A 14950-nucleotide genomic window follows, 5' to 3' on the forward strand; every position below is an offset into this window, starting at 1 on the left:
GACGGTGGCGGTCCATAAGACCGAGGTGATTGCGTTTCATTCACCTCGGCAGGATCCGCCACCCCCTCTGATCCGGGTGGGTGGGGCTGACATCGAGGTGAAGCCCCAGATCAGGTATCTAGGGCTGATCCTCGATAGCCACTGGCGTTTCGAGGAGCATTTCCGCTGCCTGGTCCCCCGGTTGGAAAGGATGGTTGCGGCTCTGGGCCGGATCCTGCCCAACCTGGGGGGCCCGGCGGGCCGAGTTCGTCGCCTCTATGTGGCAATGGTCCAGTCGGTGGCCCTATACGGGGCCCCCGTCTGGGCGGACGACCTGGCTGCCTCCCATGACTATGCTGCGTCGGGTGCAGAGGCGCATGGCGCTCAGGGTCGTCCGCGGGTATCGGACCATGTCACATGAGGCGGCGACGGTTCTAGCCGGGATGCCGCCCATGGACCTGCTCGCGCGGTCACACGCGGTGATGTACCGGCACCGCGTCGACCGACGCGCGGGGGTGGGGGCGGTCCCGGGCGGGCAGGAACCTGCTTGGGGCGATTTGAAGCGCCAGGCCCGGCAGTCCGTGTTGCTCGCGTGGCAGGAGCGGCTGGCTCTGCCAACCGCGGGGCACCGGACTGTCGGGGCGGTTCGGCCACTCCTGAAGGAGTGGCTGGACAGAGGCCATGGCAGCCTCACCTACCGGATGGCACAGGTGTTTTCCGGGCATGGCAGCTTCGGAAGATACCTGTGCCGGATAGGGAAGGAGCCGACGGCGCGTTGCTGCCACTGCGACGCTGAGCAGGACACGGCGGATCATACCCTGGAGGCATGCCCCGCGTGGGAGGGGGAGCGCCGTGTCCTGGTCGGCGTCGTCGGGCGGGATGTCTCGCTGCCGGGCGTGGTGCGCGCCATGCTCGGCAGCGAGGAGAAGTGGAGGGCCGTGGCCTCCTTCTGCGAGAACGTAATGTTGCAGAAGGAGGCCGCGGGGAGGGAGCGCGAGCTTCAGCGGCGCGCTGAAGCTCGCGCTCGTGCGGTGGCCCGAGGTCGTCGCCCGGTCGCGAGGCGTCGCGGGCGGCCGCCTCGGCGTGGCGGATGACCTAGGCTGGGAGGGGGGTCCTGAGGGGACCCTCCTCCCGCCAGGCGGCGCCGGGTCGGACCGGTTGGGGGTAGGAGTGCCTCCCCCTACCGGTCCGACGCAAGGGGAGGCACCCTCGGCGGTCTGGTGCGGCCATGAACGCCCGGCCGCCGAGGGGTGGAAACGGGGTCGCGGGCGGTTGCGAGTTGGGGCTCGCAGCCGCCACTAAGCGCGGCCCCGGGACGGATAGCGGCGGGATGGAGTGGCCCCGTCCCGCCGCTATGAGGCAGTGTGTCTACTGGGGGGACCGATTGTACCCCCGGGGGATGGGCGCGAAAGCGCGGGCACGGGGAGGATACCGGAAGAATGCTTCGAGCGATTCCCGGTATCCTCCCAAAGCGTGCCGAAGGGTCACCGTGGGGTTTTTAGTGGGTAGGTCCCGCGCCTGTCGTTGTACGGGCGCGGGGAATCCCACAGACCCCTCCCACCTCTCCCCAAGGAGGTGGGAGGGAGTCTTTCGAAGATTTTTCCAACGACAAAAAAAAAAAAAAAAAAAAAAAAAAAAAAAAGTATGAGCCTGATGAGAACAAATCTCAGACCTAACCGAGACATAACATGAATTATTCTCTAAAATATTTATCGAAACCAGGTTTAATGGCCTGCTTCAGTGTGGTACCACATTACCACGTGATCCAAACCAGAAAAAAACCCAGGATCTGTTCAACAAGTATGTGAAGAATGCGAAAGTATGTGTCTGATGTGGGCAAATCCCAGGCCTAACCTAGACCTACCATGTGTTATCCTCTAAAATAATAATCGAAACCAGGGTTTATGGTCTGCTTCAGTTTGGTACCACATTACTACGTGATCGAAACCAGAAAAAACCCACAATCTGCCCATCAAGTATGAGAAGTGTGCGTAAGTACGGGCCTGATGAGAGCAAATCCCAGCCCTAACCTAGACCTAACATGAATTATTCTCTAAAATATTGATCGAAACCAGGTTTAATGGACTGTTTCAGAGTGGCACCACTTTGCTACGTGATCCAAAGCAGAAGAAACCATGGATCAGGTCAACATGTATGTTAAAACTGCGAAACTATGACCCTGATGAGGGCAAAACCCAGAACTATCCCAGACATAACTTGCGTTGTCCTCTAAAATATTGATCGAAACCAGGTTTAATTGACTGTTTCAGTGTGGCACCACTTTGCTACGTGATCCAAAGCAGAAAAAACCATCGATCAGATCAACATGTATGTTAAAACTGCGAAACTATGACTCTGATGAGGACAAATCCCAGACCTAACCTAGACCTACCATGTCCTATCCTCTAAAATAATAATCGAAACCAGGTTTAATGGTCCGCTTCAGTGTGGTACCACATTACTACGTGATCCAAACCAGAAAAAGCCAGAATCTGCCCATCAAGTATGAGAAATGTGCGTAAGTACGAGCCTGATGAGTGCAAATCCCAGACCTAACCTAGACCTAACATGAATTATTCTCTAAAATATTGATCGTAACCAGGTTTAATGGACTGTTTCAGTGTGGTATCACATTACTACGTGATCCAAACCAGAAAAAACCCAGGATCTGTTCAACAAGAATGTGAAAAACGGGAAAGTATGAGCCTGATGAGGGCAAATCCCCAACCCTATCCCAGACATAACTTGCGTTATCCTCTACAATATTGATCGAAACCAGGTTTAATTGACTGTTTCAGTGTGGTACCACTTTGCTACGTGATCCAAAGCAGAAAAAACCATCGATCAGATCAACATGTATGTTAAAACTGCGAAACTATGACTCTGATGAGGACAAATCCCAGACCTAACCTAGACCTACCATGTCCTATCCTCTAAAATAATAATCGAAACCAGGTTTAATGGTCCGCTTCAGTGTGGTACCACATTACTACGTTATCGAAACAAGAAAAAACCCAGGATCCGTTCAACAAGTATGTGAAGAATGCGAAAGTATGAGCCTGATGTGGGCAAATCCTTGACCTAACCCAGACCTAACATGCGTTATCCTCTAAAATATTGATCGAAACCAGGTTTAATGGACTGTTTCGGTGTGGTACCACATTACTAAGTGATCCAAACCAGAAAAAGCCCAGAATCTGCCCATCAAGTATGAGAAATGTGCGAAAGTACGAGCCTGATGAGAGCAAATCCCAGACCTAACCTAGACCTAACATGAATTATTCTCTAAAATATTGATCGAAACCAGGTTTAATGGACTGTTTCAGTGTGACACCACTTTACTACGTGATCCAAAACAGCAAAAACCCTCGATCAGGTCAACATGTATGTTAAAACTGCGAAAGTATGACCCTGATGAGGGCAAATCGCAGAACTGTCTCAGACCTAACTTGGGTTATCCTATAAAATATTGATCGATACCAGGTTTAATTGACTGTTTCAGTGTGGTACCACTTTGCTACGTGATCCAATGCAGAAGAAACCATCGATCAGGTCAACATGTATATTAAAACTGCGAAACTATGACCCTGATGAGGGCAAATCCCAGACCTATCCCAGACATAACTTGCGTTGTCCTCTAAAATATTGATCGAAGCCAGGTTTAATTGACTGTTTCAGTGTGGTACTACATTACTACGTGATCCAAACCAGAAAAAACCCTGAATCCGTTCAACAAGTATGTGAAAAACGCGGACGTATGAGCCTGATGAGAGCAAATCCCAGACCTAACCTGGACCTAACATAAATTATTCTCTACAATGTTGATCGAAACCAGGTTTAGTGGACTGCTACAGTGTGGTACCACATTACTACGTGATTCAAAGCAGAAAAAATCCTCGATCAGGTCAACATGTATGTTAAAACTGCGAAAGTATGACCCTGATGAGGGCAAATCGCAAAACTATCTCAGACCTAACTTGGGTTATCCCATAAAATATTGATCGATACCAGGTTTAATTGACTGTTTCAGTGTGGTACCACTTTGCTACGTGATCCAAAGCAGAAGAAACCATCGATCAGGTCAACATGTATGTTAAAACTGCGAAACTATGACCCTGATGAGGGCAAATCCCAGACCTATCCCAGACATAACTTGCGTTGTCCTCTAAAATATTGATCGAAGCCAGGTTTAATTGACTGTTTCAGTGTGGTACTACATTACTACGTGATCCAAACCAGAAAAAACCCTGAATCCGTTCAACAAGTATGTGAAAAACGCGGAAGTATGAGCCTGATGAGAGCAAATCCCAGACCTAACCTGGACCTAACATAAATTATTCTCTACAATATTGATCGAAACCAGGTTTAGTGGACTGCTACAGTGTGGTACCACATTACTACGTGATCCAAAGCAGAAAAAATCCTCGATCAGGTCAACATGTATGTTAAAACTGCGAAAGTATGACTCTGAGGAGGGAAAACCCCAGGCCTAACATAGACATATCATGCGTTATCCTCTAATATATTGATCGAAACCAGGTTTAATTGACTGTCCCAGTGTGGTACCACATTACTACGAGATCCAATACAGAAAAAACCATCGATCAGGTCAACATGTATGTCAAAACTGCGAAAATATGACCCTGATGAGGGCAAACCCCACACCTAACCTAGACCTAACATGTGCTATCCTCTAAAATAATAATCGAAACCAGGTTTAATGGTCTGCTTCAGAGTGGTACCACGTTACTACGTGATCCAAACCAGAAAAAACCCAGGATCTGTTCAACAAGTATGTGAAAAACGCGATAGTATGAGCCTGATGAGGGCAAATCCCAGACCTATCCCAGACATAACTCGCGTTATCCTCCAAAATATTGTTCGAAACCAGGTTTAATGGACTGATTCAGTGTGGTACCACATTACTACGTGATCCAAACCAGAAAAAACCCAGGATCTGTTCAACAAGAATGTGAAGAACGCGAAGGTATGAGCCTGATGAGAGCAAATCCCAGACCTAACCTAGACCTAACATGAATTATTCTCTAAAATATTGATCGAAACCAGGTTTAATGGACTGTTCCAGTGTGGTACCACATTACTGCGTGATCCAAACCAGAAAAAACACATGATCTGTTCAACAAGTATGTGAAAAATGCGAAAGTATGACACTGATGTGGGCAAATCCCAGACCTATCCCAGACCTAACTTGCGTTGTTCTTTAAAATATTGATGGAAACCAGGTTTAATTTACTGTTTCAGTGTGGTACTACATTTCTACGTGATGCAATCCAGGAAAAGCCCAGGATCTAGCCATCAAGTATGAGAAATATGCGAAAGTATGACCCTGATGTGGGCAAATCCCAGACCTTACCCAGACCTAACATGCGTTATCCTCTAAAATATTTATCAAGACCAGGTTTAATTGAATGTTTCACTGTGGTTCCACATTACTACGTGATCTAAACCAGAAAAAACACAGTATCTGTTTAACAAGTATGTGAAGTATGCGAAAGTATGTGTCTGATGAGGGCAAATCCCAGGCATAACCTAGACCTAACATGCGTTATCCTCTAAACTATTGATCGAAACCAGGTTTAATGGACTGCTTCAGTGTGGTACCATATTACTACGTGATCCAAAGCAGAAAAAACCCTCGATCAGGTCAACATGTATGTTAAAATTGCGAAAGTATGACCCTGATGAGGGTAAATCCCAGACCTATCTCAGACCTAACTTGCGTTATCCTATAAAATATTGATCGATACCAGGTTTAATTGACAGTTTCAGTGTGGTACCTCTTTGCTGCGTGATCCAAACCAGTAGAAACCCAGGATCTGTTCAAGAGGAATGTGAAAAACGCGAAAGTATGACTCCGAGGAGGGAAAATCCCAGGCCTAACATAGACATATCATGCGTTATCCTCTAATATATTGATCGAACACAGGTTTAATTGACTGTCCCAGTGTGGTACCACATTACTACGAGATCCAATACAGAAAAAACCATCGATCAGGTCAACATGTATGTAAAAACTGCGAAACTATGACCCTGATGAGAGCAAATCCCAGACCTAACCTAGACCTAACATTTAATTATTCTCTAAAATATTGATCGAAACCAGGTTTAATGGTCTGCTTCAGTGTGGTAGCACATTGCTACGTGATCCAAACCAGAAAAAAACCCAGGATCTGTTCAACAAATATGTGAAGAATGCGAAAGTATGTGTCTGATGAGGGCAAATCCCAGGCCTAACCTAGACCTAACATGCGTTATCCACTAAAATATTGGTCGAAACCAGGTTTAGTGGACGGTTTCAGTGTGGTACCACATTACTACGTGGTCCAATCCAGAAATAGCGCAGGATCTAGCCATGAAGTATTAGAAATATGCGAAAGAATGAGCCTGATGAGAGCAAATCCCAGACCTAACCTCGACCTAACATGAATTATTCTCTAAAATATTGATCGAAACCAGGTTTAATTGACTGTTTCAGTGTGGTACCACATTACTACGCGATCCAAACCAGAAAAAACCCAGGATCTGTTCAACAAGTATGTGATAAATGCGAAAGTATGACACTGATGAGGGCAAATCGCAGACCTATCCCAGACCTAACATGCGTTATCCTCTAAAATATTGAGCGAAACCAGATTTAATAGACTGTCTCAGTGTGGTACCACTTTGCTACGTGATCCAAAGCAGAAAAAACCCTCGATCTGGTCAACATGTATGTTAAAATTGCGGAAGTATGACCCTGATGACGGCAAATCCCAGGCCTAACCTAGACCTAACATGCGTTATACTGTAAAATATTGATCGAAACCAGGTTTAATGGACTGTTTCAGTGTGGTACCACATTACTACGTGATCCAAACCAGAAAAAACCTAGGATCTGTTCAACAAGTATGTGAAGAATGCGAAAGTATGAGCCTGATGAGGGCAAATCCTCGACCTAACCCAGAACTAACATGCTTTATCCTCTAAAATATTTATCAAGACCAGGTTCAATTGAATGTTTCAGTATGGTACCACATTACTACGTGATCCAAACCTGTAAAAAACCCAGGATCTGTTCAACAAGTATGTGAAGAATGCGAAAGTATGAGTCTGATGAGTGAAAATCCCAGGACTAACCTAGACATAACATGCGTCATTCTCTAAAATATTGATCGAAACCAGGTTTAATGGACTGTATCAGTGTGGCACCACTTTGTACGTGATCCAAAGCAGAAGAAACCATCGATCAGGTCAACATGTATGTTAAAACTGCGAAACTATGACCCTGATGAGGGCAAATCCCAGACCTATCTCAGACCTAACTAGCGTTATCCTATAAAATATTGCTCGAAACCAGGTTTAATTGACTGTTTCAGTGTGGTACCACATTTCGTACGTGATCCAATCCAGAAATAGCCCTGGATCTAGCCATGAAGTATGAGAAATATGCGAAAGTATGAGCCTGACGAGGGCAAATCCTAGACCCAACCCAGACCTAACATGCGTTATCGTCTAAAATATTTATCAAGCCCAGGTTTAATTACATGTTTCAGTGTGGTACCACATTACTACGTGATCCAAACCAGAAAAAACCCAGGATCCGTTCAACAAGTATGTGAAGAATGCGAAAGTATGAGCCTGACGAGGGCAAATCCTAGACCCAACCCAGACCTAACATGCGTTATCCACTAAAATATTTATCAAGACCAGGTTCAATTGAATGTTTCAGTGTGGTACCACATTACTACCTGATCCAAACCTGTAAAAAACCCAGGATCTGTTAAACAAGTATGTGAAAAACGCGACAGTATGAGCCTGATGAGGGCAAATCCCAGACCTAAACCAGAACTAACATGCGTTATCCTCTAATATATTTATCAAGACCAGGTTTAATTGAATGTTTCAGTGTAGTACCACATTACTACGTGATCCAAAGCAGAAAAAATCCTCGATCAGGTCAACATGTATGTTAAAACTGCGAAAGTATGACCCTGATGAGGGCAAATCCCAGGCCTAACCTAGACCTAACATGCGTTATCCTTTAAAATGTTGATCGAAACCAGGTTTAATGGACTGTTTCAGTGTGGTACCACATTACTACGTGATCCAAACCAGAAAAAAACCAGGATCTGTTCAACATGTATGTTAAAACTGCGAAAGTATGACCCTGATGAGGGCAAATCCCAAACCTATCTCAGACCTAACTAGCGTTATCCTATAAAATATTGATCGAAACCAGGTTTAATTGACTGTTTCAGTGTGGTACCACATTACTACGTGATCCAAACCAGAAAAAGCCCAGGATCTAGCCATCAAGTATGAGAAATATGCGAAAGAATGAGCCTGATGAGGGCAAATCCCAGACCTATCCCAGACCTAACTTGCGTTGTCCTCTAAAGTATTGATGGAAACCAGGTTTAATTGACTGTTTCAGTGTGGCACTACATTACTACGTGATGCAATCCAGAAAAAGCCCAGGATCTAGCCATCAAGTATGAGAAATATGCGAAAGTATGACCCTGATGTGGGCAAATCCCAGACCTTACCCAGACCTAACATGCGATATCCTCTAAAATATTTATCAAGACCAGGTTTAATTGAATGTTTCAGTGTGGTTCCACATTACTACGTGATCTAAACCAGAAAAAACACAGGATCTGTTCAACAAGTATGTGAAGTATGCGAAAGTATGAGTCTGATGAGGGCAAATCCCAGGCCTAACCTAGACATAACATGCGTTATCCTCTAAAATATTGATCGAAACCAGGTTTAGTGGACGGTTTCAGTGTGCTGCTACATTACGACGTGATGCATTCCAGAAAAAGCCCAGGATCTAGCCATCAAGTATGAGTAATATGCGAAAGAATGAGCCCGATGAGAGCAAATCCCAGAACAAACCTCGAACTAACATTTAATTATTCTCTAAAATATTGATCGAAACCAGGTTTAGCAGGCTGTTTCAGTGTGGTACCACATTACTACGTGATCCAAAGCAGAAAAAACCCTCGATGAGGTCAAAATGTATGTTGAAACTGCGAAACTATGACCCTGATGAGGGCAAATCCCAGACCTAACCTAGACCTAACATGTGTTATCCTCTAAAATAATAATCGAATCCAGGTTTAATGGTCTGCTTCAGTGTGGTACCACATTACTACGTGATCGAAACCAGAAAAAACCCAGGATCTGTTCAAGAAGTATGTGAAGAATGTGAAAGTATGAGCCTGATGAGGGCAAATCCTAGACCTAACCCAGAACTTATATGCGTTATCCTCCATAATATTTATCAGGACCAGGTTTAATTGAATGTTTCAGTGTGGTACCACATTACTACGTGATCCAAACCAGTAGAAACCCAGGATCTGTTCAACAGGAATGTGAAAAACGCGAAAGTATGACTCCGAGGAGGGAAAACCCCAGGCCTAACATAGACATATCATGCGTTATCCTCTAATATATTGATCGAAACCAGGTTTAATTGACTGTCCCAGTGTGGTACCACATTACTACGAGATCCAATACAGAAAAAACCATCGATCAGGTCAACATGTATGTCAAAACTGCGAAAATATGACCCTGATGAGGGCAAACCCCACACCTAACCTAGACCTAACATGTGCTATCCTCTAAGATAATAATCGAAACCAGGTTTAATGGTCTGCTTCAGAGTGGTACCACGTTACTACGTGATCCAAACCAGAAAAAACCCAGGATCTGTTCAACAAGTATGTGAAAAACGCGATAGTATGAGCCTGATGAGGGCAAATCCCAGACCTATCCCAGACATAACTCGCGTCATCCTCCAAAATATTGTTCGAAACCAGGTTTAATGGACTGATTCAGTGTGGTACCACATTACTACGTGATCCAAACCAGAAAAAACCCAGGATCTGCTCAACAAGAATGTGAAGAACGCGAAGGTATGAGCCTGATGAGAGCAAATCCCAGACCTAACCTAGACCTAACATGAATTATTCTCTAAAATATTGATCGAAACCAGGTTTAATGGACTGTTCCAGTGTGGTACCACATTACTGCGTGATCCAAACCAGAAAAAACACATGATCTGTTCAACAAGTATGTGAAAAATGCGAAAGTATGACACTGATGTGGGCAAATCCCAGACCTATCCCAGACCTAACTTGCGTTGTCCTTTAAAATATCGATGGAAACCAGGTTTAATTTACTGTTTCAGTGTGGTACTACATTTCTACGTGATGCAATCCAGGAAAAGCCCAGGATCTAGCCATCAAGTATGAGAAATATGCGAAAGTATGACCCTGATGTGGGCAAATCCCAGACCTTACCCAGACCTAACATGCGTTATCCTCTAAAATATTTATCAAGACCAGGTTTAATTGAATGTTTCACTGTGGTTCCACATTACTACGTGATCTAAACCAGAAAAAACACAGTATCTGTTTAACAAGTATGTGAAGTATGCGAAAGTATGTGTCTGATGAGGGCAAATCCCAGGCATAACCTAGACCTAACATGCGTTATCCTCTAAACTATTGATCGAAACCAGGTTTAATGGACTGCTTCAGTGTGGTACCATATCACTACGTGATCCAAAGCAGAAAAAACCCTCGATCAGGTCAACATGTATGTTAAAATTGCGAAAGTATGACCCTGATGAGGGCAAATCCCAGACTTATCTCAGACCTAACTTGCGTTATCCTATAAAATATTGATCGATACCAGGTTTAATTGACAGTTTCAGTGTGGTACCACTTTGCTGCGTGATCCAAACCAGTAGAAACCCAGGATCTGTTCAAGAGGAATGTGAAAAACGCGAAAGTATGACTCCGAGGAGGGAAAATCCCAGGCCTAACATAGACATATCATGCGTTATCCTCTAATATATTGATCGAAAACAGGTTTAATTGACTGTCCCAGTGTGGTACCACATTACTACGAGATCCAATACAGAAAAAACCATCGATCAGGTCAACATGTATGTAAAAACTGCGAAACTATGACCCTGATGAGAGCAAATCCCAGACCTAACCAAGACCTAACATTTAATTATTCTCTAAAATATTGATCGAAACCAGGTTTAATGGTCTGCTTCAGTGTGGTAGCACATTGCTACGTGATCCAAACCAGAAAAAAACCCAGGATCTGTTCAACAAATATGTGAAGAATGCGAAAGTATGTGTCTGATGAGGGCAAATCCCAGGCCTAACCTAGACCTAACATGCGTTATCCACTAAAATATTGGTCGAAACCAGGTTTAGTGGACGGTTTCAGTGTGGTACCACATTACTACGTGGTCCAATCCAGAAATAGCGCAGGATCTAGCCATGAAGTATTAGAAATATGCGAAAGAATGAGCCAGATGAGAGCAAATCCCAGACCTAACCTCGACCTAACATGAATTATTCTCTAAAATATTGATCGAAACCAGGTTTAATTGACTGTTTCAGTGTGGTACCACATTACTACGCGATCCAAACCAGAAAAAACCCAGGATCTGTTCAACAAGTATGTGATAAATGCGAAAGTATGACACTGATGGGGGCAAATCGCAGACCTATCCCAGACCTAACATGCGTTATCCTCTAAAATATTGAGCGAAACCAGATTTAATAGACTGTCTCAGTGTGGTACCACTTTGCTACGTGATCCAAAGCAGAAAAAACCCTCGATCTGGTCAACATGTATGTTAAAATTGCGGAAGTATGACCCTGATGACGGCAAATCCCAGGCCTAACCTAGACCTAACATGCGTTATACTGTAAAATATTGATCGAAACCAGGTTTAATGGACCGTTTCAGTGTGGTACCACATTACTACGTGATCCAAACCAGAAAAAACGTAGGATCTGTTCAACAAGTATGTGAAGAATGCGAAAATATGAGCCTGATGAGGGCAAATCCTCGACCTAACCCAGAACTAACATGCTTTATCCTCTAAAATATTTATCAAGACCAGGTTCAATTGAATGTTTCAGTATGGTACCACATTACTACGTGATCCAAACCTGTAAAAAACCCAGGATCTGTTCAACAAGTATGTGAAGAATGCGAAAGTATGAGTCTGATGAGTGAAAATCCCAGGACTAACCTAGACATAACATGCGTTATTCTCTAAAATATTGATCGAAACCAGGTTTAATGGACTGTATCAGTGTGGCACCACTTTGTACGTGATCCAAAGCAGAAGAAACCATCGATCAGGTCAACATGTATGTTAAAACTGCGAAACTATGACCCTGATGAGGGCAAATCCCAGAACTATCCCAGACATAACTTGCGTTGTCCTCTAAAATATTGGTCGAAGCCAGGTTTAATCTACTGTTTCAGTGTGGTACTACATTACTACGTGATCCAATCCAGAAAAAGCCCAGGATCCGTTCAACAAGTATGTGAAGAATGCGAAAGTATGTGTCTGATGAGTGAAAATCCCAGGCCTAACCAAGAACTAACATGCGTTATCCTCTAAAATATTGATCGAAACCAGGTTTAGTGGGCTGTTTCATTGTGGTACCACATTACTAGGTGATGCAATCCAGAGAAAGCCCAGGATCTAGCCATCAAGTATGAGAAATATGCGAAAGAATGAGCCTGATTTGAGCAAATCCCAGACCTAACCGAGACCTAACATGTGTTATCCTCTAAAATAATAATCGAAACCAGGTTTAATGGTCTGCTTCAGTGTGGTACCAGATTACTACGCAATCGAAACCAGAAAAAACCCAGGATCCGTTCAACAAGTATGTGATGAATGCGAAAGTATGAGTCTGATGAGTGAAAATCCCAAGCCTAACCTAGACCTAACATGTGTTATCCTCTAAAATAATTATCGAAACCAGGTTTGATGGTCTGCTTCAGTGTAGTACCACATTACTACGTGATCCAAACCAGAAAAAACCCAGGATCTGTTCAACAAGTCTGTGAAGTATGCGAAAGTATAAGTCTGATCAGGGCAAATCACAGGCCTAACCTAGACATAACATGCGTTATCCTCTAAAATATTGATCGAAACCAGGTTTAATGGACTGTTTCAGTGTGGTACCACATTACTACGTGATCCAAACCAGAAAAAACCTAGGATCTGTTCAACAAGTATGTGAAGAATGCGAAAGTATGAGCCTGATGAGGGCAAATCCTCGACCTAACCCAGAACTAACATGCTTTATCCTCTAAAATATTTATCAAGACCAGGTTCAATTGAATGTTTCAGTATGGTACCACATTACTACGTGATCCAAACCTGTAAAAAACCCAGGATCTGTTCAACAAGTATGTGAAGAATGCGAAAGTATGAGTCTGATGAGTGAAAATCCCAGTACTAACCTAGACATAACATGCGTTATTCTCTAAAATATTGATCGAAACCAGGTTTAATGGACTGCTTCAGTGTGGTACCATATTACTACGTGATCCAAAGCAGAAAAAACCCTCGATCAGGTCACATGTATGTTAAAATTGCGAAAGTATGACCCTGATGAGGGCAAATCCCAGACCTATCTCAGACCTAACTTGCGTTATCCTATAAAATATTGATCGATACCAGGTTTAATTGACAGTTTCAGTGTGGTACCACTTTGCTGCGTGATCCAAACCAGTAGAAACCCAGGATCTGTTCAAGAGGAATGTGAAAAACGCGAAAGTATGACTCCGAGGAGGGAAAATCCCAGGCCTAACATAGACATATCATGCGTTATCCTCTAATATATTGATCGAAAACAGGTTTAATTGACTGTCCCAGTGTGGTACCACATTACTACGAGATCCAATACAGAAAAATCCATCGATCAGGTCAACATGTATGTAAAAACTGCGAAACTATGACCCTGATGAGAGCAAATCCCAGACCTAACCTAGACCTAACATTTAATTATTCTCTAAAATATTGATCGAAACCAGGTTTAATGGTCTGCTTCAGTGTGGTAGCACATTGCTACGTGATCCAAACCAGAAAAAAACCCAGGATCTGTTCAACAAATATGTGAAGAATGCGAAAGTATGTGTCTGATGAGGGCAAATCCCAGGCCTAACCTAGACCTAACATGCGTTATCCACTAAAATATTGGTCGAAACCAGGTTTAGTGGACGGTTTCAGTGTGGTACCACATTACTACGTGGTCCAATCCAGAAATAGCGCAGGATCTAGCCATGAAGTATTAGAAATATGCGAAAGAATGAGCCTGATGAGAGCAAATCCCAGACCTAACCTCGACCTAACATGAATTATTCTCTAAAATATTAATCGAAACCAGGTTTAATTGACTGTTTCAGTGTGGTACCACATTACTACGCGATCCAAACCAGAAAAAACCCAGGATCTGTTCAACAAGTATGTGATAAATGCGAAAGTATGACACTGATGAGGGCAAATCGCTGACCTATCCCAGACCTAACATGCGTTATCCTCTAAAATATTGAGCGAAACCAGATTTAATAGACTGTCTCAGTGTGGTACCACTTTGCTACGTGATCCAAAGCAGAAAAAACCCTCGATCCGGTCAACATGTATGTTAAAATTGCGGAAGTATGACCCTGATGACGGCAAATCCCAGGCCTAACCCAGACCTAACATGCGTTATACTGTAAAATATTGATCGAAACCAGGTTTAATGGACTGTTTCAGTGTGGTACCACATTACTACGTGATCCAAACCAGAAAAAACCTAGGATCTGTTCAACAAGTATGTGAAGAATGCGAAAGTATGAGCCTGATGAGGGCAAATCCTCGACCTAACCCAGAACTAACATGCTTTATCCTCTAAAATATTTATCAAGACCAGGTTCAATTGAATGTTTCAGTATGGTACCACATTACTACGTGATCCAAACCTGTAAAAAACCCAGGATCTGTTCAACAAGTATGTGAAGAATGCGAAAGTATGAGTCTGATGAGTGAAAATCCCAGGACTAACCTAGACATAACATGCGTTATTCTCTAAAATATTGATCGAAACCAGGTTTAATGGACTGTATCAGTGTGGCACCACTTTGTACG

Source organism: Colletes latitarsis, unplaced genomic scaffold, assembly GCF_051014445.1.
Source record: "Colletes latitarsis isolate SP2378_abdomen unplaced genomic scaffold, iyColLati1 scaffold0024, whole genome shotgun sequence".
NCBI classification, from domain to species: Eukaryota; Metazoa; Arthropoda; class Insecta; order Hymenoptera; family Colletidae; genus Colletes; species Colletes latitarsis.